General features: G+C 50.6%; 1 long non-coding RNA gene across 1 annotated transcript in view; it reads right to left on the bottom strand.

The window, feature by feature from the left end:
- The window catches only part of LOC119470840, a 20,490-nt gene extending 9,615 nt beyond the window's left edge, over positions 1 to 10,875 (bottom strand). The window contains exons 1-2 of the long non-coding RNA XR_005199813.1: positions 10,448 to 10,875; positions 2,717 to 4,715 (exon numbers count right to left, since the gene is read on the bottom strand). This is a non-coding gene — a long non-coding RNA (uncharacterized LOC119470840). The remainder of the gene's footprint in view (positions 1 to 2,716; positions 4,716 to 10,447) is intronic.
- Between the last annotated feature and the right edge of the window lie 12,089 nt (positions 10,876 to 22,964).

A 22,964-nucleotide genomic window follows, 5' to 3' on the forward strand; every position in this document is an offset into this window, starting at 1 on the left:
ACCAGGCTGGAGTGCAGTGGCACGATCTTGGCTCACTGCAACCTCCATCTCCCGGGTTCAAGCAGTTCTCCTGCTGCAGCCTCCCAAGTAGGGACTACAGGCGCGTGCCACGATGCCCCGCTAATTTTTGTATTTTTAGTAGAGATGGGGTTTCACCACGTTAGCCAGGATGGTCTCAATCTCTTGACCTTGTGATCCACCTGCCTCGGCCTCCCAAAGTGCTGGGATTTCAAGGCTGAGCCAACACGCCCGGCCACAATTTCCTTTCTCAGCCATCGCCCCAATAAAGAAACACCGCTACAAATGCCTCTAGCCACAGCCAACTGAAACAGCATTCTGGACACCTTGGTTTGCCTTTGTAAACAGGGCACACTGCACACACTTGCACATGCCACACTCAGGCACACTGCTGAGAGATGGTGGGTGTGACGAGGGCCCTGAAGCCTTGAGGGCCACAGAATGCTTGAGGCAGCATTATCCTCTAGGATCTTGTCCTGTGGCAAAATGAAACTTGGAGTATCAGGAAATAACAAAGCCAATCCTGAAGCTCTGATGTTTTGACCACAAAAGGAAATGTAGGCACAGTCAGCTGCCTAGAAAAGGGGGAAAGGGCCGGGCACGGTGGCTCACACCTGTAATCCCAGCACTTAGGAGGCCAAGGCAGGCAGATCACGAGGTCAGGAGTTCGAGAGCAGCCTGGCTAACATAGCGAAACCCGGTAGCTACTAAAAATACAAAAAAATTAGCAGGGGATGGTAGTGCGTGGCTGCAATCCCAGCTACTCAGGAGGCTGAGGCAGGAGAATCACTTGAACTCAGGAGGTGGAGGTTGCAGTGGGCCCACATTGCACCTCTACATTCCAGCCTGGGTGACAGAGCTAGACTCCAACTCAAAAAAAAAAAAAAAGGCTTTTTTGGAGACAGCGTCTGGGGCCAAGCCTGAAATGCAGCGGTGCAGTTAAGGCTCACTGCAGCCTCGAACTCCCAGGCCCAGGTAATCCCCTCACCTCAGCCTCCCAAGTAGCTGGGACTACAAGTGCACACCACTACACCCGGCTAAGGTGAAGGCATCTTTAGAGAAATAAACTAATTCTAAGTGGACTCTGATCATACCTCTCCATATGGTATATACATTTATTGATTATACAGCAAATGCTGGGGGGAGAAAAGATTCCCTGGGATCTCACAACACTGAATTATTTCACTGAGATTCTGCAAAACCAGGAAAACAATAAGTTTCAGCTGATAAATACATGAAATGTCAAATACTATGAAGACTTTTACTAGCCCTACTTAGAATAATCAAAATCTGTGAAAACATAACATAGATACCTGCTCATGTGATTAAAAGGCTTTCTGCTTTCATATCCTATTCTTACAAACTCAAGAACCCGACACAAACTTCAACCTCCAGATAAAGAAGCAGTTTAGAGGCTGGGCACAGCGGCTCACACCTGCAATCCCAGCACTTCAGGAAGCCAAGGCGGGAGGATAACTTGAGGCCAGGAGTTCAAGACCAGCTAAGGCAACATAGTGAGACTATCTCTACAACAGAATGGAAAAGTGAAAAAAAATTGCCTTTGGAGATAGAAGTTTGAGGGCATTTTGAAGACTTTTATGTGCCGAGAAATTTCAAGCTTGAAAGATCAAGAGGCAAGAAAAAATAAATATATCCAGTATTTTGAAGGATCAAGGGATCAAACTGCTCATTTGACCAACTGGAGACTTACAGGAGCATTGGAATGTAGGTCAGATCCAATGTGGATAGAACATAGCTCTGGGCTTTTAAACCCATTTCTCACTGGGAACAGGATTCTGAAAGAAAATGGCAGGTGTGTGAACAGGTGTAGGGCCCACATGATAGGCCCTGTCTGGCAAATGCCCACCAGCATTCTACACCAAATGGAGAAACAGACATGGTTCCCTGTCTCATGGCTCCCCTGGGCTTACACTACGGGGCACATTACAAGGGAATAAGCGTACCCACCACAAAGGCAATACCAGAGCTTGGGCCAGCGGACAGCACAGTAGCCCTCACACTGCTTATGAAGAGGAGGTCAAACCTCGCCACCAGAAGCCCTGGGGCAAGAGAGAGGACTTGAGGGGAGGAGAGGACAAGCATGTCTCCTGCCATCGATGACAGACTCATCAGCGAGAGCCAAACCAAACCCCTCAATGAGTCACACAAACTGTGGATTTCAAATTGAAATCGACAAGGAGCATGGAGGCTGCGATTTTCCGGAGTGCTGCTTGCTGTGCCAGGAATGTTCCCATGGTCATGTCAGGGTGCCTGGATGGGGCTTCACTCTGGGCACCAGAAGCTACTGCTCAAATACCACGTCCTCTTCTCAGGACAACCAAAAGCTGGGGAGAGGAAAGGGAGAGGACCCAAGGGAACGCAACCCTGACTTCCCAGAAGGATGAAGCCATGGATGCCACAGCACCCGGCTGGGCGCCGAAAGGGATAACGTGGTGTGGGAGCGAATTACAGAAACTCTCTGGGCAGGAGCTGAGGGCCTGAGTGTCCAAACAAGATACAGCCTCCTCTTCCTGATCCCATTCCTTTCCTCTTCGAAAGATTCTTTGTGTGTTTTAAATTCAAAGGAAGGGTTTGGACAAAAGGGAGGCTGTTCCATCCAGAAAGCACGTACTTGTCAGAACAAGCCGTCTGCCAGGGCGTCTGGCAGGGAACGGCTGGGGGCCATGGGCTGACTTACCCGATCAGACAATGGCAGGGGCCCAGAGCACCTCCCCACTCTGAATCAGAAGAAGGGCATCCCTCCACTGTTACCAGCTCCTCCATCTCCACCAAAACAAACCATGCATTTCCCTTTCCCACGTTCCTGGACCGAGAAGCAGGTGTGGTCTTTTGCAGCAAGTTGACATCAACAGAAAACACATTCCTGGGGCCTTCGGTTCCCATTGACACATGCAGTTTCTGAGGCTGAATTACACCTGACCTCTGGGTCAGGCCCTGTTTACTCATCCGCATAACCCACTCATTCATCAGATAATGACCCAGTCCTTGGATGTGGCTCTTGCTTGGCCCCAGGCTGAGTTGGCAGGGTGTCAGGGAGACCTCCCTCCGGGGGCTCACGGGCTGCCCCGAACTGGTGATGATAGCACCCGGGAGGGCCTTTGTATGGTATCTACTCATCTAAAATGTGCCTCTTCTAACCCCCACCTCCTCTTCATTTACTTCCTTTCATTCATTCATTCATTCATTCAAAGGATAGATATTGGGTTTCCCTGGTGCCAGTCTCCACAAAAAGTTTTGAGGGGAACCAGGCTCAGTGGCTCACACCTCTAATCCCAGTGACACTGGAGGCTGAGGCAGAACGATCCCTTGAGCCTGAGAGTTCAGGACCAGCTTGAGCAATATAGTGAGACCCCACGTTTACAAAAAAAAAATTTTTTTTCTTGAGACAGGTTCTTACTCTGTTGCCAGGCTGGAATGCAGTGGTGCAATCTCAGCTCACTGCAGACTCAATCTCCTGGGCTCAAGTGGTCCTCCCACCTCAGCCTCCTCAGTGGCTGGCACTGCAGGTTCACACTACCACGTGTCGTAACTTTTGTATTAAAACAACTAACTTTTCTATTAAAACTATTTTTTTTAATTAGCCAAGCATGGTGATGATCCACACCTGTAGTCTTAGTTACTCAGGAGGCTGAAGCAGGAAGATCACTCAAGTCCAGAAGTTCGAGGCTGCAGTGAGCTATGATTGTGCCACTGCCCTCCAGCCTCAGTGAAGAGAAAGCCTCCAACTCTAAAATAAGAAAACACATCAAAAAACAAAGGTGTGGAGGATGTAATGGTGAACCAAAGCTGGCCTGATTCCATCTCCCACCTAACTTACCTTTCAGTGAGAGAAGACATCAGAAGCAAGCAAGCAAATAAATAGGCTAGTTGCATTCTGTGAATAAGGAGGGCCTCGGAGAACCTGAAGACTGGGGAAGGGACACAGACCTGAGGGATGAAGGACAAGCGCATGTCAGGGCCGGGCCCCTGGGGTGGGGAGCCCAAAGGCAAGCCGTGCTGGGGGATTCAGGCTGCCGGTGTGAAATGAAGGCTCAGCCAGACGAGGTATGTCCTCGCTCCTCAGACACAGGCACTCTCTGGCCCAGAGCAGGATGGCCTCAGGCCTGGCCTCCACCCATGGGGCTTCCTCCTCTGAGGCAGAGAACTTTGAAAAGAACCCACCCAGGTGGCTTGCTTCGAACTCTCCCGGAAAGGCAGCAAGTGTGGCTTGCTACACTAGGCAGAGGACATTCTGGTGGCTCATGATAGACCTGATTTCTTCAGGTGACACCAGGGGTCAGAGGCTGCTGATCCTCCGGTCACCGTCCCCAGGAGACTGCCGCCAGAGATGGTGGCCAGTCAGCTCCTGCCGACACTTCCTGGGAACTGCACCATTGCCTTACTCGTGACCCCACATAGAACTTGGGCTCTTTTCCTTGGGAGGGGCTGATGCACACATGGCCAGGGTCCTAGGCCTGGCAGCCCGGCTCATCCTCACTTCCAGAAGCTCCCCTTCTCCCTGCTGCGTGGGACCAGTGCCAGGCCACACCATGGCTTGTCTCAGAGCAGCGTGCCTCCCTCCTGAACGTCGCAGCTCCGCGTGCTTCCCGAGATGACTAATGACCTTGATTCACATTGGTGAAGTAATGGCTTTCCTCCTCAACCTTCTCATCCATTAGTCACATTGCGACACAGCCCTGCACGGTACGGACCACATTCCCAGGAGCCAGCTCAGGGGATTGCAAACACCTCCCAGGCTTGGCTTACCAAACGCACTGTCACACAATCAGCCCAGGTGCCCGGAACTACCTTGGCCTACTGCCACCAAAGTCCCCACCACAGGGACTTGGGAAGGTGTGAGAGCAGAGGCCAAGGACTGGGGCCCAGGTGCAGGTCTCCCCTTGCTTTGTGACTTTGGACAAATGACTTAACCTCTCTTAGCTTCTGCTTCTGTACATCACCAATAACAAACTGGGCACTGGGGAAAAGCAAATTAGAAAATGACTGTGGAAGCCCTTTGTCGGCTGTTATAAAGCGCCATACAAATGACAGTGGTTCAGTCCCATGGAAAAATCGGTCACGATGAGTGGCCTCTGGGTCATTACCCAAGCAGTGAGTTTGTTTGTTTGTTTGTTTGTTGAGACAGGGTCTTGCTCTGTCGCTCAGGCTGGAGTGCAGTGGCACAATCACGGTTCACTGAAGCCTCAACCTCCAGGCTCAGGTGATCCTCCCACCTCAGCCTCCTGAGTAGCTGGGACTGCAGGTGCATGCCAGCCCACCTGGCTACTAATTTTATTTTTTGCCCTTGATTTTAGCCAAAAGGCTGAGACGCGATAGAATTGTGTCTTCTGTAGAAATGGGGTTGTATTGTGCTACCCAGGCTGGTCTCAAACTCCTGAGCTCAAGGGATCCTCCTGCCTCAACCTTCCAAAGTGCTGGGATTACAGGCATGGGTCACCATGCCCAGGCATGTAAAGATGGTCATTTCTATGAGGGGTAGAAATGATGTCCCTGAATCCATTTCTGGGACATGGAAAGACAACTACATAACACAATGTTTTTAGTACAGGTTGAGTATCCTTCTCATTGAGAATGCTTGGGGGCAGCTGGGCACAGTGGCTCACGCCTGTAATCCCAGAACTTTGGGAGGCCGAGGCAGGTGGATCACTTGAGGTTAAAAGTTCAAGACTATCCTGACCAACATGGTGAAACCCTGTCTCTACTAAAAATACAAAATTAGCTGGATGTGGTGGCGCACACCTGTAATCCCAGCTACTCGGGAGGCTGACGCATGAGAATCACTTGAACCTGGGAGGCAGAGGTTGCAGTGAGCTGAGATTGTGCCATTGCACTCCAGCCTGGGCAATAACAGTGAAACTCTGTCTCAAAATAAAAATTAAAACAAACAAACAAACAAAAAAGCCTTGGGGCAGAGGACGGTGGCTCATGCCTGGAATCCAGCAATTTGGGAGGCCCAGGTGGGAGAATCACTTAAGGCCAGGAATTCAAGACCAGCCTGGGCAACATGGCAAAACTCCATCTCTACTAAAAATACAAAAAGTAGCTGGGTGTGGTGGTGAATATCTGTAATCCCAGCTACTCAGGTGACTGAGGCACAAGAATCACTTGAACCCAGGAGGTTGAGGTTGCAGTGAGCCGAGATCGCACCACTGCACTTCAGCCTCAGCAAAAGAGGAAACTTTAAAAAAACAAATAAATACCTTGGGAATAACAGTGTGTTGGAGTTTTCATTTTTTTGAATTTTCAAATATTTGCATAATATACTTATCAGTCAAGCATCTCAAATCCAAAACTCCAAAATCCAAAATGCTCCAATGAACATTTCCTTTGAGCATCAGGCTGATGTTCAAAAGGTTTCCATTTTTGGAGCATTTCCAATTTGGGGTTTTTGGTTTGGGACACTCAACCTATATATAAGTAAGTAAGCTTCCTGTGTAAAATCTAAGAAACAAACCCCATGCCACATTGTAATAAGATGCCAAGAAATGTCCATAGATGTATGTACAGTGCATCCTCTGCCCCAGAATCATTGCTTGGAGACTTGGGATTGGAAGCTACATTGCATTAATGGCTGTGAGTTGAGGTCGCAATGAGATACAGTAGGTGGGTTCAACCGTGGGCTCGGACTTGGGTGGTCCCAGCTACTTGGGAGGCTGAGGCAGGAGAATCGCTTGAACCTGAGAGGTGGAGGTTGCAGTGAGCTGAGATCACACTACTGCACTCCAGCTTGGGCAACAGAGCCAGACCCCGTCTAAAAACAAACCAACCAACCAGTGGGCTCAGGCCATTTTCACTGATGCAAGTCATCTTATAGCTTCCAATGCATATACTAAAGGAAGAATTAGCAAGTTTTTCAAAGCTGCTTACCAAGTTAATGGCCAAAAAGAATCCCTGCCCTCCTGCCTAGTGGAACTCCCTTTGATCGACAGCTCTTGCTGCTCACATGGGCCCATCCCTTTCAAAATGCCTCTTTTTAGAATAAATTGCCAAACTTTTACCATTCCATTTTATCAAACAAAAGAGAGGCAGGACTTAGGTCCTTTCTCCTCCACAGGTAATAAGATCAGGCTAATAATGGCCAGGCACGGTGGCTCTCGCCTGTAACCCCAGCATTTTGAGAGGCCAAGGCAGGCGGATCACGAACTCAGGAGTTCGAGACCAGCCTGGCCAATGTGGTGAAACCCTGTCTCTACTAAAAACACAAAAATTAGCCAGGTATAGTGGCAGGCGCCTCTAATCCCAGCTACTGGGGAGGCTGAGGCAGGAGAATCGCTTGAACCCAGGAGGCGGAGATTAGAGCGAGCCGAGATCATGCCACTATACTCCAGCCTGGATGACAAGAACGAGACTCTGTCTCAAAAAAAAAAAAAAAAGATCAGGCTAATAATGTTGTTCAAGGGCAAATCACCAAATCCCCGAGGATCTGATGTGAATGGCAGGGAGCTGGATAGGAAGGGACAGCAGGCCAGTTGGCAGCAGGGTATTCTCTGCACCCCATGCACCAACCCCAGCTGGTCTCCTTTCCTCGATGGCAAAGCACCATTAGCAGGCCTCCTCCAGCTCTGGGAGCAGGAGTCTTGTCATTGAAAATCATGGGGTAGGCTGGGCACAGTGGCTCGCGCCTGTAATCCCAGCACTTTGGGATGCAGAGGCGGATGGATCACGAGGTCAGGAGATCAAGACCATCCTGGCCAACATGGTGAAACCCCATCTCTTAAAAAAAAAAAAAAAGAAAAAGAAAATCATGGGGTTTAGACCAAGCACAGTGGCTCACACCTGTAATCCCAACACTTTGGGAGGCCCAGGTGGGAGGATCATCTGAGGTCAAGAGTTCGAGACCAGCCTGGCCAACATGGTGAAACCCCAACTCTACTAAAAATACAAAAATTAGCCAGGTGTGGTGGCGCGTGCATGTAATCCCAGCTACGTGTGAGGCTGAGACACAAGAGTCCCTGGAACCCGGGAGGCGGAGGCTACAGTGAGCCAAATCCATGCCACTGCACTCCAGCCTGGGTGACAGAGCGAGATTCCGTCTCAAAAAAAAAAAAAAAGAAAGAAAGAAAATCACAGATTTTGAGCCCTGGGAGGCTTGGGCAAATTGAAAAGCAAGTGTAGGCCTGGCGCAGTGGCTCACACCTATAACCCCAGCACTTTGGGAGGCTGAAGCGGGTGGATTACTTGAGGTCAAGAGTTCAAGACCAGCCTGACCAATATGGTGAAACCCCGTCTCTACTAAAAATACAAAAACCTAGCCAGGCATGGTGGTGCATGCCTATAGTCCCAGCTACTCAGGAGGCTGTGGCAGGAGCATTGCTTGAACCCAGGAGGCAGAGGCTGCAGTGAGCAGAGATCGCGCCACTGCATTACAGCCTGGGCGACAGAGCGAGACTCTGCCTAAAAACAAAACAAAACAAAAGTGCAGCTCATTCCTCTCCCTTTCTTCTCCATGATCTGAGAGGGAGAGTTTAAGAAATGCAGATGCCCAGGCTCCACTCACAGCCACTGAGAAGCAGGCCCTTCAGCCTGCCATGCTTAAGGCCACCCTCTTCACTTCCCTCTACATGTGGTCTTCCCCAGCGGTCCCCATCGCAATCAACAGCTCCGTCTTCCACCTCCAGCAAACACCTGGAGACTGTCCTTAACTCATCCCTCTTCATGCCCACATCCAATCAATAAGAAAACAATGCCAGCACCACCTTCCAAAGAAATCCTGAATTACGTATCACCTCCCCTAACATCCACAATTACACATGGCCCCACAACCAACAAGGTCCTCCCTACAGAACCACAGCCCTGCTCAGCGCCCTCACATCCTCTCTCGCCAGCATCCAAGCTTTGGACAGGCCACCCTCATTCCCCTCTCCAGCCTTTTGTCCCAGTTGTTTCCTTCCCCTGAATGCCGGTCCCCCTGATCTAGCTCTTTCTGCCCTTTGGGGAATGGCTTGTGCAGATGCCTTCTCTGATCCCCTACCTAAAACTGTTGCTCAGCCAGGCACAGTGGTTCATGTCTGTAATCCCAGCACTTTGGGGAAGCTCAGGTGAGAGGATCCTTTGAGCCCAGGAGTTCAAGACCAGCTTGGGCAACATGGCAAAATCCCATTTCTACAAAAACATTTTTTAAAATTAGCCAGGCACCGGGTGCGATGGCTCACGCCTATAATCCCAGCACTTTGAGAGGCTGAGGTGGGTGGATCACCTGAAGTCAGGAGTTTGAGATCAGCCTGACCAACAGGCAAAACCCCATCACTACTAAAAATACAAAAATTAGCCAGGCATGGTGGTGGGTGCCTGTAATCCCAGCTACTCCGGAGGTTGAGGCAGGAGAATTGCTGAACCCAGGAGGCACAGGTTGCAGTGAACCAAGATGGTGCCACTGCACTCCAGCTGGGCGACAGAGCAACACTGTCTCAAAAATAAAATAAAATAAAATTAAGAAGTTGGTCCTCCTCTTACCCTCACCTCTGGCCAATCTCTGTCCCATTATGCATTTTTATTGTCCTTATAGCATGTCACTCTCTGAAATGATTGCTCCTTAATTTTATGTGCGACTGTCTCCCATGAGCACCGTAAAGGCAGGACCACATCCCCCGCAGGTATCACTGGAACGGAACAATTCCTGGGCCAGAACAGGGTACTCAAAAAGCATCTGTGGCCCCCTCCAAGAGTCCAGCAACTTCAAGCAAGCTGAGCAGGAAAGAGCACTGACACCTCCCGAGTTGCCAATTGCCAGTTTCAACACCTCGGACAGCGGGACCCACGGACAAGCTCCTGCCATGGCATCTGTGGCCTCCAGTGCTCAGGGAGAAGCCCTGGGCCTCTCTCGCTTCTGGCCTCCTTCTCTGCTGGGGCTGCCCCACTTTCCACAGGAGTTGGTGACCGGGCATGAGTTGGCCTCGGCTCTCCACGCCCAGAGCCACGGGCAGGAGAGCACCTTCTCCCTCTCTTGGCCTCACACCAGGACCGGCAGGCTTTTCAATTTCCCCATCTGCAAGACAAGGACAAAGAATGCTTTGTCACCCCACCTACTTCTCACGGGTGTTATGAAACAACTGTTTGCTCGGAAAACACTTTGAGCAACTTGGGGAAAGGTGCCTGTGGCTCAGATGACGCCTGCTGCCTTCCATCCAGGCCAGGGAAGGGCCACGCCAACTAGTCATCCAGGGACTGCCGCACCCACCGGAGGGGCGGGAGGCACAGCGGCTTCTCCCGTGTCTCTGAGCCTGTGTCACCAAGCCCGGTGGCCATGCGGTGATCTCACAATCTGCCCACATGGTGCGCGTGTTCCCGGGGCTGCCTGAGCCACTGGTTTCAGCAGAATCTGAGCTCTCTATGGGCCGGGGTGGCCTGCAAACGCCCAGCCTGCCCTTGGCCAGGAAGAAGAGCCGAGGGTCACCTGGGGATAACCTACCTGAGCTCCTGCCATGCAGGGTGGGGCTGAGGTCTGGCTGCCAGCATCCCAGGCAAAGTGCTGGGAACAAAGGCAAGTGGTCTTGGCGCCTCAGCCTGGAGAGGGCAGATCATAACCTGCAGGCAGGCAGGTGCCCCCTGAGCCAACAGCAGTGGCAGCAGCCGCCTCGTTACTATGACAACCACACTTGGCCACCATCACTCTGTCCCCAAGAGGGGCCAACTCCCGCCCTGACCCCGCAGGGTCACCCAGCGCTGCCCAAGGTTGAGAATGGAGAAGGACCAAGGCAAAGGCAGGCCGAGGGCCGACGGGCACACCTGCCCTTTGGTCAGTAGCTCAATCTTAGCTTCGGACTGGACGTTGGACTCAAAGGCAGGACCGGTCTCTCCTCTCTCTCTGCAGCAACCACCCCAGGCTGCTGCTTCAAGATAAACCCCTCTCCCTACAGGTGACTTCAGCCAGGCCTTTAGCAGACAGTGAGCAGCAGACAGCATGCATGTTTAATTATAACTCTCTCGCATAGGCAGGGCTGGCTATATACAGTATGTCTGCCTGTTACTAATTATATTTACTTTCAAATGAAAGGGGGGGAAATCTTCTAAAGATGAGTCAGAAAAAAAAAGTCCTTCGTTGTTATGAAAGCCGAGGAACGTCTCCTGAGGGCGTCTGGAGCAGCGCTGTCACCGCTGACAATGGAAAACCTGAGTGCCAATCCAGCCCACCCGGTAAACAGCGCATGCTGGCCTTCCTGGCCCAGCACCCCTTCAAGCCAGAGCCTGAACTGCATACCAAACCACAATCAATAGGAAAGGCATTCTCCCTCCCGGACAGAGCTGGCATTTAGAGCCTGAGCTGGCTCTTCCTGCAAAGACAGGGCGACTCAGCGATGTGCTGTCACCTTAATTGGGAGGCAGTGTTCCAGTTGAAACACAGCAAAGGTTTTTCCCTCATCAAAGGAGAAGCATTCTGACCAGATGGCTGAAATGAAAAGGCTTCATCCTCAGCCTCCACACAGCCAACGGTTTATTAATAACAACACTGTGAATGCCACAAATCACATGCGAACACCTAGAACCCAAAATAGTCACCCACATGCAGAGCAGAAGTCGTCCGCGCTTTGGCGGCGATTAGGTCATTGTACTAATTTCAGCTACACTCAGCCTCACACACACATGTGGACTCGCATCCGTGTCTGTGTGTCTGAGGCCTGCAAGGGCGAGGGGCCTGCAGCTGTTTGAGGGGAGCCGGTCCCCAGGCCCCACTCAGACATCAGCTGCCTCCTCTGATAAGACTGCGTGGGCAGCCCTGCCTCCTCTTCACACAGACACCAGGAGTAAGCCAAAAAGGGAACAGCCCAACCAGGGTGACACATCCGCCCGGGAGACCATGCACACACGCTCTTCAGAACGGGTTTTCCAATCATTTTTTAAACAGTCACACTTGTTTTGTTTGCTTTCTTCCAGGAAGTCTGCGCTGTTTTGGAAAAGTAGGGGGAGGACATTTTTTTAAATGAGTTCACTTCCCGAGTCTTTAAAATCTTTCCCCATAGACAGAGTATTGGGAAGCTGTGGCCAGAGGACAGGCAGTCTCAGGTGGGCGGCACCCGGGCCATGAGGACCAGAGCGTGTCCCCCCATGCACACCCTTCACAAGTCATCCGCAGGGGAACTGGCATTGGCAACAAGACAGCGAACAAGGGCCCGGGAGAGTGTCCCTTCCCAAAACCCCACCCCACTTCCCACCACCCTCCAAAAAAATGTTTTCTAAAGCCAGCTTGGAATTCAGAATGGGTTTTTCTGTTTGTCCAGGCAAGGTTGAATTATGAGATCATGTTATCCAAAAGAGAAGAGAAAAAGTAGATCTGGGAGACTGGTCACTAAAGATTTTATTAGGAAAGAATTACGAGGGCAGCCAACGTGAGCCAAAGCGCTTTTTCTCAGGCATTATTTTACCCGTTGCTCGTGGTCGCCCTATGAAGCAACTGGTGCACGTCTATTTCATAGGTAAGGCCCAGAGAGGTGAGGCGGCAATCCCAGGGGCCCTCTACCCATTCCCACAGGCTAAGTCAGCCTCCTGCTGTACGCCTTCTTAGCAATCTGACCATTGCTTCATGGCTGCAGTCATCAATGTAAGCAAAAGTCATTTGTAGGGTGAGTTGGCCTCTGTCTGTCACTCTCCATTAGAATGAAAACTCCATGAAGACAGGGACTTGTCTTGTTCACCAAGGTACCCAGCACTGGGCACAGTGCCCTGAGCACAGTAGCTTTGAAGTATGTATTTACTGAAGAGATTTTAAAAAAAGAAAGAAAGAACAGAAAAGCCAGGCGTGGTGGCTCGCACCTGTAATCCCAGCACTTTAGGAGGCTGAGGCAGGTGGATCACTTGGGGTCAGGAGTTCTAAACCAGCCTGGCCAACATGGCAAAACCCCATCGCTACAAAAAAAAAAAAAAAAAAGCCAAGAGTGGTGGCTGGTACCTGCAATCTCAGCTACTCGGGAGGATGAGGCAGAGAATTGCTTGAACCCAGGAGGCAGAGGTTGCAGTGAGCCGAGATCAGGCCACTGTACTCCAGCCTGGGTGACAGAGCAAGACTCCATATCAAAAAAGCAAAAAAGAAAAGAAAAAGGCCAGGCATGGTGGCTCACACCTGTAATCCCAACACTTTGGGAGGCGAGGGAAGGTGGATCACTTGAGGTCAGGAGTTCAAGACCAGCCTGGCCAACTTGGCGAAACCCCATCTCTACTAAAAACAGTAAAAATAAATAAACAAATAAATAAAATCCAGGCATGCTGGCAGCCACCTATAATCCCACCTACTTGGGAGGCTGAGGCAGGAGAATCACTTGAACCAGGGAGGCAGAGGTTACAGTGAGCCAAAATTGTGTCACCACACTGCAGCCTGGGCAAGAAATCCAGACTCCATCTAAAAACAAAACAGAACAACAACAACAAAAAAAACTTTTGTTCTGAAGCAAGAAAGAAGGCCCGAAAGAGAAACATGGCAACGCTGAGCATGCCAGCAGAACCCAACACCCAATTTCAAAACTGGCGCCACAAACCCTTCCAAATTCACAAAACGCTGGCCTGGAGGGCCTGGTACCTGGGCAGTGAGGTGGCCCTTGCACTTCCTATCAAGGCACTGGACAGTATGTCTAGGGAGCGTCCCCCCAACATGCAGCAGATGGGGTATGAGTGAACTTCCAACAAGTGGAGAATCAACGGCAGAAACAGCAGGGCTTCGTCCTGAAAGTAGCTTGAACGTCAAGGGCAGAGGCTGGCATCAGACCGATCAGCCCTGCCCATAATTCCCTGATCAGATGACAGATGGAAGCAATGCTCTAGTTTTCAGAGCAATGGTCCAAATTCTAGTTTTGCCTCACAAAGATCACACCCAGCCTCAAAGTGTGAGGACTTGGTCACTGAGAAAGCCTCCCTTTCCCACCCTGGCTTCCCCACTCCCCTTAAAGCCCTCAAACTTTTCTCAAGTGGACAATGAGACGGGAAGAGCAGCAGGCAGAGGAGCAAGCAGAAAAGGAGGGCTGGAAAGAGGAGGGGCCTCCCGCCGCCTTACCAAACCGAAGGCTGTGCTTTGGCGGACCTGCTGGTGTCTCGTCTTCCATCGTGGTTTAAGGCACAAACTTTTTTTTTTTTTTTTTTTTTGACAGAGTTTCACTCTTGTTGCCCAGGCTGCAGTGCAATGGCGCGATCTTGGCTTACCGCAGATTTCACCTCCTGGGTTCAAGCAATTCTTCTGCCTCAGCCTCCCGAGTAGCTGGGATTACAGGCATGTGCCACCACACCAGGCTAATTTTGTATTTTTAGTAGAGATGGGGTTTCTCCATGTTGGTCAGGCTGGTCTTGAACTCCCAACCTCAGGTGATCCACCTGCCTTGGCCTCCCAAAGTGCTGGGATTACAGGCGTGAGCTACCGCGCCCAGCCAGGCACAAGCATTTGTAAAGGCCTATTGGCTCATTGTGTGCCCAGCCCTGTCTTAGCACTAGGACTCCTCAGGAAAAACACAAAGCCCTGCCCTCAAAAGGCTTCCAGTCTCACAGCAAACCAAACAGTACAGCTTGGAGGTCTCCAAGCGCACAGACTGTTTGCCCTTCCTGGCTTTTCCAGTCTCCCAAGTCGGGGTGAGGAAGTTGTGCTGTTCCAGCCTCAAACCAAGCCAGGCACTCCTTCTGGGCCTCTTAATTTCTGAATTCTGCTGGGTCGAGGTTTATGAGAAAGTAGATCCAGTCAGTTCTAGGAGAAATAGAAGTGGGGAACTTGTAACACATCACCCTTAATGAGACCACACTCAATTCCTGGGTCACACAGAGTAAATGTTGACTGTTCGACTCATCACATCTCCTTTCCTCTGCTAAGTGGCCCTCTGGAGGCATAAATGCTGAGCCCAGGGCCTCAGCGAGTCAGGACTGCCCTGTGGGCACAGCGTGTAACACACACCAGAAAATGCCCAGAGACACACAGCTAACGCAGCCGTCACAGAGCACAAGAAGGCGTGCCTCCCACTGTGACGTCTCTCCAAAAGCCATCTGACTACAGCAGCTCACATGACTTTGTTCTTAGAGTTACATTTTAACTGACAAAGTTTAACAACAACTATGACTTATAGCCTTCTAAAATTGGCAGCAGAAAAATGAATTGAGGAAGTAATGGAAAAAAACACGAGAAGCCACTCCGAATCAGGCTCAGCTTCTGTTGTGCATGTGTGTGTGTGTTATGTGTATGTGTGTGTGTGTGTGTTATGTGTATGTTATGTGTGTGCACGTGTCATGTGTTATGTGTGTTGTATGTGTTGTGTTGTGTTGCTTGTATGTATGTGTGTATGTGTATGTTATGTGTGTACATGTGTTCTGTGTATGAGTGTGTTGTGTGTTGTGTGTGCATGTGTGCTGTGTGTTTATGTGCATTATGTGTATGTGTATTATGTGCTGTGTGTGTATGTGTATGTTATGTGTGTTGTGTATGTGTTGTGTATGAGAATGTGTTATCTATGTATGTGTATATGTGTGTAATGTGTGTTGTGTGCTGTGTATGTATATGAGTGTGTTATATGTGTTGTATGTGTATGTGTAGGTGTTATGTGCATGTGCATGTTGTGTGTTGTGTATGTGCATGTGTTATGTGTGTATGCGTCATGTGCATGTGTGTTGTGTTGTATTGTGTGCATGTTATGTGTTGTGTGTACATGTGTGTCATGTGCATGTGTTATGTGTATGCATGTGTGTTGTGTACATGTATGTGATATGTGTGCATGTGTGTGCAGGTGTTGTGTGTTATGTGCATGTGTGGTATGTATGGTATAGTTCTGTGCACGTGTGTTGTCACGTGCATTTGTGTTACGTGCATGTGTGTTGTGTGCAGTGTGTGTGTTGTGTGTGTTTTCTAAAGGTAGAAAATATTTTCCAGACACACTGTCCTGGCATTCCCAAGTGCATATTTATGCCAGGTTTATAAAAAGCAGCTGCAGGCAGCATTGACCGAAGGCTCGCTCTGCTGTCTGGCTTCCAGAAGGTGCTTCGGTTCTCACTCTGTCACCAGCACTTGGATTTACCTTTCAAAGCGCTCTACCTTTCTGCATGGAAGGGGACATGCCTGTGGCTCAGAGTCAGCCAGCCAGGGCCACCTCTTCCCCTCCTCGGCTTTCACAGCACACTTGTTATTTGCAACGAGCCTGAATGACTTGTGTTATGGCCATTTTTAGTCCATCAAAATCCTCACACAGATACAAAAAGGAAAGTGTTCCAGACTCATTTCACAAATATCTGGGTGCTCCGAGACGCAGAGTGATTCAGGCACAATCCACAGCAGTTTTCTGAATTCTTTAGAACATAGGGGGCCAGGCATGGTGGCTCACGCCTGTAATCCCAGCACTTTGGGAGGCCAGAAGGGGGCAGATCACCTGAGTTCAGGAATTCGAGACCAGCCTGGCAAACATGGTCAAACCCCATCTCTTTAAAAAAAATTTTTTTTAAGTAAAAAATTTTAATTAAAAAAAAAAACATAGGGTAGAGGCCTCTGTGAGTCCGTTTAGGCCAAACTGTCTCTTCATCCACTGGCTGTGGTTTCAGTCATATGCCCTTTTCCGTCGGCCTCAGCCTCTCCAGGCTTCCCCACATGCTCCCTTGGTCTCTCCTGCCCTGACCAGTGAGATGCTCCAGCCCCCACTTTACCCGCCTTCGGTTCGTCCCCCACCCCAGCACCCCAGGGAACCCCGCGTGGCTGTCATCTCCTCTGCCAGTTTTCTCACTGGCCTGGGGTGGGGACTCCACTTGCTTCCCTCCTCCACCACGGGCTTCATCAAGACAGTAATAACCTGCTTTGTAGCTCTCCTGGGATGACTAATTGGTTAATCTTGGGAAGGCCCTTTGAAGATGAAAAGCCGGTGTTACTCATGGGGTGGAAGGCATGCACCTGCCCCAGTCTGGGCCTGAGTCAGCAGAGAATGGCCTCCCACCGGCAAGCAGGCTGGGAGGGCTGGCTGGGGTCCTGCTCAAGGTCAAGGTTGGCCAACAGAGGGGCGTGGAGAGCACACCTGGCACCTGTCAGGGACAACCGAGATGCCTTGCGGCCATGCCGGATGGGCCATTCTGCCTGAGAACTGTGCCCTGTCAGCATTCGTGAGGTGTAATAAGCCTTCCAGTAACTCTGCCAAAAGGGCAGTACAGGTCAGGAATATCAGTCGAGACAGTATTCCCTGGTAATTGTTTGGGGAAAATGCTTTTCTCATAGCAAATCCCTCCCATTTTCTCCTTCCTCTGGAGGAAGGGAAGCCACGGGAGGCAAGTTGGGCGGAAAGCTGTGGAGCCTGGGGTTTAGGGTGCCAGCTGTGGGCAGCGGGGCTCTCTTCCAGCTCAGGGGTATCCTCAGCCTGTCTCCTACTCCTCTCCAAGGAAAAGGAAGTGGCAGCACGAACTGGGAACCACCTAAAGAAATTAAAAATAGAACTACCCATGATCCAGCAATCTTCCTTCTGGGTATATACCCAAAAGAGAAAAATCACCACCTAGGATAGGCAGCTGCAGTCCATGCTCACAAGAGCCCAGGTAGGGAAGGAACCTAGGTGTCCAGTAATGGGCAAATGAATAAATAGAATGGCCGGGCACAGTGGCTCACGCCTGTAATCCCAGAACTTTGGGAGACCGAGGCAGGAGGATCACGAGGTCAACAGATCGAGACCAGCCTGACCAACATGGTAAAACCCGTCTCTACTATAATACAAAAATTAGCTGGGTGTGGTGGCGCATGCCTGTAGTCCCAGCTATTCGGGAGGCTGAGGCAAGAGAATTGCTTGAACCCGGGAGGCGGAGGTTGCAGTGAGCCGAGATTGTGCCACTGCACCCCAGCCTGGTGCCTGGCGACAAAGCAAGACTCTGACTCAAAAAAAAAAAAAGAAAGAAAGAAAGAAAAAGAAAATATGTGCACTCAACAGGCATGGGGAAAGAAAGAATGAAGGAAGAGAGGAAAGAAAGAGAGGGAAGGAAGGAAGGAGAGGGAGGGAGGAAGCGAGGGAGGGAAGGAAGGAAGGAGAGCGGAACGGAGGGAAGCAAGGAAGGAGAAAGAAGAAAGAGAAAGAAGGAAGGAAAGAGAGAGAGAAAGAGAGAAAGAAAGAAAGAAAATAAAAAAAGAAATCGGGCATGGTGGCTCACACTTGTAATCCCAGCACTTTGGGAGGTTAAGGCAGGCAGATCACTTAAGGCCAGGATTTTGAGACCAGCCTGGGCTGGTGAAACCCCATCTCTACTAAAAATACAAAGATTAGCCAGGGGTGGTGGCGCATGCCTGTAATCCTAGCTACCTGGAGGCTGACGTACTCCAGCCTGAGCACCAGAGCAAGACTCCATCACAAAAAAGAAAAAGTAGAGATCCACAACATGAACGAACATGAAGGGGGATAGGGGGATATTATGCTGAGTGAAATAAGCCAGACACAGAAAGACCAATACTGCAGGGCCTCGCTTACAGGTGGAATCTTTCATTTAAAAAGTCGAATACACAGAGATGGAGAGTAAGAGTGTTCCAGTGTCGGTGAGCGGAGGACACGGGGAGGTGAACGTGAAAGGACACAAGGTAGCAGCTGCGGAGGATGAACGCGCGGAAGGATGGAAGGTGCAATGAGAAGACGCAGTTTACTAGTGTACTGCCATCGGCGTCTTTGCTAAAGGAGTAGATGACAGCCAATTGTAGCTGTTCTCGACACAGAGGGAAAAATAAGGCTATGAGAGATGACCGCTGAGTTCATTTGCTCCACTCTAGTGGAGCAAATATGTACTATATGTACATCTACCTCATAACATCACATTGTATACCTTAAGTATACACAATAAAATATATTTGTTTTATAAAAGGGCTGGGCGTGGTGGCTTACACTTGTAATCCCAGCACTTTGGGAGGCCAAGGTGGGTGCATTGCTTGAGGTCAGGAGTTGGAAACCAGCCTGGCCAATGTGGTGAAACCCTATCTCTATAAAATACAAGCATTACCTGGGTGTGGTGGCAGGTGCCTGCAATGCCAGCTACTCGGGAGGCTGAGGCAGGAGAATCGCTTGAACCCAGGAGGTGGAGGTTGCCTGAATTGATACCACCACTGCACTCCAGCCTGGCCAACATGGTGAAACCCTTCTCTACAAAAAATACAAAAATTAGCTGGGCATGGTGGTGCATGCCTATAATCCCAGCTACTCAGGAGGCTGAGGCAGGAGAATCACTTGAACCCAGGAGGCGGAAGTTGCAGTGAGCTGAGATCATGCCACTGCACTCCAGCCTGGGTGACACAGCGAGACTCAGTTTCAAAAATAAAAATTAAAAAGAGAGGGCCAGGCACAGTAGCTCACGCCTATAATCCCAACACTTTGGGAGGCTGAGGCAGGTGGATCACCTGAGGTCAGGAATTCAGGGCCAGCCTGGCCAACATGGTGAAACCCCTTCTCTACCAAAAATACAAAAATTAGCTGGGCATGGTGGGACGTGCCTGTAATCCCAGCTACTCAGGAGGCTGTGGCAGGAGACTCGTTTGAACTCGGGAGGTGGAGGTCGCAGTGGTCCGAGATTGAGCCATTGTACTCCAGCCTGGGTGACAGAACAAGACTCAGTCTCCCTCCTCCACTGCCACAAAAAATAAAAATAAAAGAGAGACCAGGTGTGGTGGCTCATGCCTGTAATCCCAGCGCTTCGAGAGATTGAAGTGAGAGGGTCTGGCTTGAACCCAGAAGTTACCAGCCTGGACAAGCTAGTGAGACCCCATCCCTTCAAAAAACTAAATATTAGCTGGGTATAATGGCATGTGCCAATCAGTAGCAAACTCCTGGCAGGAGGGCCGCTTGAGTCCAGGAGTTTAAGGCTGCAGTGAGTTATGATGGCACCACTGCACTCCAACCTGGGTGACAGAGCTACGGCGGCGGGGGAGGGGGGCTGTGGGAGACAGAGAGAGAGAGAGAGAGAGAGAGAGAGAGAGAGAGACAGAGAGAGAGACAGAGAGGCAGAGAGACAGAGAGAGACAGAGAGAGGACTGAAAACCCAAGAGGCCAAACCAAGTAGATGAAGGCAAGGGTCCCTTCAGACCACGCCTCCCCCCACCCTTGACCCTGAGGAGAGGGATTTAGACACAGTGGCAGCTGGGAAGCCAAGAACAGACGCCTTTAAGCCTTGCAACCTAATGCCAAGATTCCGCCTGAAATACCCTGTTTCCTGCCCTCTCTGCACATTCCTTCCTTTCCTCCCAAGCACCTTTTCCCGCTGCTGTTTTCTTCTTTCTTCTAGAAAACAAGTCATGTGGCCAGAAGGATGCCAGGCGCTTCTGCTTTCTCTTTTAGATTCCCGGGTTCTTACAAGGTTTTCCTGCCTTCTCTCTGCCTGCAGAGTGCCTGGCACCCCAGAGGCCCCCAAAACACAGAATGATAAAGCTCCAGAGAAACAGGATGGAAGGCTGGCTGCCTGAGCGCGGGAAAGAGGGCACAGGGGCTGGGAAATCTTTGAATCCAGCAAGGGAAAAGATGGCAGGGCAGGAGCGGGGAGCAGAGTGCAGCGGCGGGCTGTGAAGTGACTTTGTTCTGTTCGGTTTGGAAGGAGGTGGGTGGAAATGACAGTTTGGAGCCCATCAGAACAGAAGAAACTGTTTCAGGGAAGCCGTCCCTTCTCTCCAGTTCTAACAGTGCCATCAAGTGGCTTGAGGAGCAGGCGCAGGGCAGCGCTTCCAGGCAGCCCCAGCTGACCCCTCGGCACAGGGCTGGGACAAGGGGCAGCTCTCAGCACCCTGCCTGTGGCAAGGGCCAGTCTTCAGCCTCCCAGACAGGTAGCCAAACACCTTTCCCTAGAACGATCTGCAAGGGGGTGGGCAAGGTGTGTCCCCATTGTAGGTATAATGCACGAGCACCTTTTTGGATACGGGCGATCAAGTTTACAAAGTTCCCAAAAGGCACTTAGCTGGGATGCAGTGGGACAAACATCATTGTCCTGTAAGAGGCGCCAAAGCACGTTTTCAACCTGAGACGTGGTCAGCCACCAGGGCAAGCCTGATGTTCAAAGGACAGCAGAGGACAAAAGGGTGCTGGGCAAAACTAGCTGTGGCCAGCACACCAGGGGGAAGGCTCGTAGGATCCGCCAAGCTAGACTTATTATTTCACTTACTTCGCTCACTTTCCTTTTTGAATTCTGCAAATCAGAATCTATTCACCTAAGATATACAAGGCCCCCCATGGTGGCTCACAACTGTTAATCCCAGCACTTTGGGAGGCCAAGGCAGGTGGATAACCTGAGGTCAGGACTTTGAGACCAGCCTGGCCAACATGGTGAAACCCCGTCTCTACTAAAAATACAAAAATTAGCTGGGAGTGGTGGTGCATGCTTGTAATCCCAGCTACTTGGGAAGCTGAGGCAGGAGAATCACTTGGACCCAGGAGGCGGAGGTTGCAGTGAGCCGAGATCACACCACTGCACTCCGGCCTGGGCAACAGAGGGAGACTCCATCTCAAATAAATAAATAAATAAGCAAGCAAGCCAGGTGGTGGTGCATACCTATAATCCCAGCTACTGGGGAGGCTGAGGCAGGAGAATTGCTTGAACCCGGGAGGTGGAGGCTGCAGTGAGCTGAGATCACGCCATTGTACTTCAGCTTGAGCGACGGAGCAAGACTCCGTCTCAAAATAAAGAAACAAAAGACATTCTCAGCAGGTTTGTGTCTGGACAACTGCAAATGAGGAGGAGGTGGACAAGGAGGACGGAGAACATTCCAGAAGGAGTCCAGGCACCTAGGGTGGGTCCAAGCACTGACAATAAGAGGCTGTGCACCTCTGAGGAGGTGGCCTCACTCTCTGAGCCTCCTTTTTCTCAGGCGTAAAGACAGAGGCAAGAACAAGATCCATAGTTTTCTTTTTTTTTTTTGAGATAGAGTTTTGCTCTGTCACCCAGGCTGGAGTGCAGTGGCACGATCTCAGCTCACTGCAACCTCCAACTCCTGGGTTCAAGCGATTCTCCACCATACTCAGCTAACTTTTGTATTTTTACTAGAGACGGGGTTTCACCATGTTGGCCAAGCTGGTCTTGAACTCCTGACCTCAGGTGATCCGCCAGCCTCGGCCTTCCAAAGTGCTGGGATTACAGGTGTGAGCCACTGTGCTGGGCCAGATCCATGGTTTTCAAAACCACAGCTCCTCAGACCCCAGGGGGAGAGAGCGGCTAACTGGGTGGACTTTGACCCCTACCCGAACAGCTCCTCATTCATCCTTCTTTCAAGTTTTGCATTAGGTAAGATTGTATTTGAGCAGGGTGTTCTGCAGTGTTGTAGGCGCTTTTGGGGGGATCTGCCCTGCCACGGCTCTCACAACTGTCCCCTGTGCCCACAGAGTTGACTGGCATGGGGGCCATGTTCATACTTCATGACCCCAAGCCCAGACTTCTGTTGATTTTATAAGAGATGGACACCTGCCCCAGAGTAGTGACTCTGACTTCTGATTCTCCCTTTCTAGAATTTGAAATTAAGTCTTATTGGGTTAAAGTCAGTCTCCATTAGAGACTGAACAAGAGCATGTTGTACGGCAGACAGTGAGGCGGCCGCTGGGGGCAGCCATCTTGGATTACCGGATGGCGCAGCCGCAGCACCAGCCCTGCTCTCCCAGCTGCACTCTGCTGTGGCGCAGCTTATCCTCCTGTAAATTTCCCTCATTTTCCCTATGCTGATTTTAAAGGGTCTCTTTTAAAAGCTTAAAAACTACTAGACAAAATAATCTGGCTGGGTGTGGTGGTTCACGCCAGTAATCCCAACACTTTGGGAGGCCAAGGCGGCCAGATCGCCTGAGTTCAGGAGTTCGAGACCAGCCTGGGCAACATAGTGAAACCCTGTCTCTACCAAAAATACAAAAATCAGCCGGCGTGGTGGCACACACCTGTAATCCCAGCTCCTCGGGAGGCTGAAGTAGGAGGATAGCTGGAGTCCGGAAGGCTGAGGTTGCAGTGAGCCTTGATCAGGTCACTGCACTCCAACCGGGGTGACAGTGAGACCCTGTCTCAAAAAA

The sequence above is a fragment of the Cebus imitator genome, unplaced genomic scaffold, assembly GCF_001604975.1.
Source record: "Cebus imitator isolate Cc_AM_T3 unplaced genomic scaffold, Cebus_imitator-1.0 Scaffold42, whole genome shotgun sequence".
In the NCBI taxonomy this organism is placed as follows: Eukaryota; Metazoa; Chordata; class Mammalia; order Primates; family Cebidae; genus Cebus; species Cebus imitator.